Below are 303 nucleotides of genomic sequence, written 5' to 3'. Positions count from 1 at the left end.
TATATATATTTTTTTTTTTTGTAACTTTTACTTTTTTTTTTCATATTTTTTGTTTCTCGCATACCTAGTCAAACGCCTGCACTTCATTATATTGCCATCACTGTATGGATGCCTGTATACGTACATACCTACATAGATTATATCCGCATGCACGTATGTAAAGCAATTTCTGTTGATGCTGCTGTTACTGTTTTCACAAAAATATTTGTAAGTAATTTGCCTGCTTTTGACAATGTTGCCGTTTATTATTGTTATGCTTGCGTATAAACATATGTGTGCATGTGTGTGTGTGTGTGTGTGTGT

The sequence above is a fragment of the Glossina fuscipes genome, unplaced genomic scaffold (assembly GCF_014805625.2).
Source record: "Glossina fuscipes isolate IAEA_lab_2018 unplaced genomic scaffold, Yale_Gfus_2 0, whole genome shotgun sequence".
NCBI classification, from domain to species: Eukaryota; Metazoa; Arthropoda; class Insecta; order Diptera; family Glossinidae; genus Glossina; species Glossina fuscipes.
The sequence above is the reverse complement of the archived record's forward strand: the minus strand, read 5'-3'. Positions refer to the sequence as shown.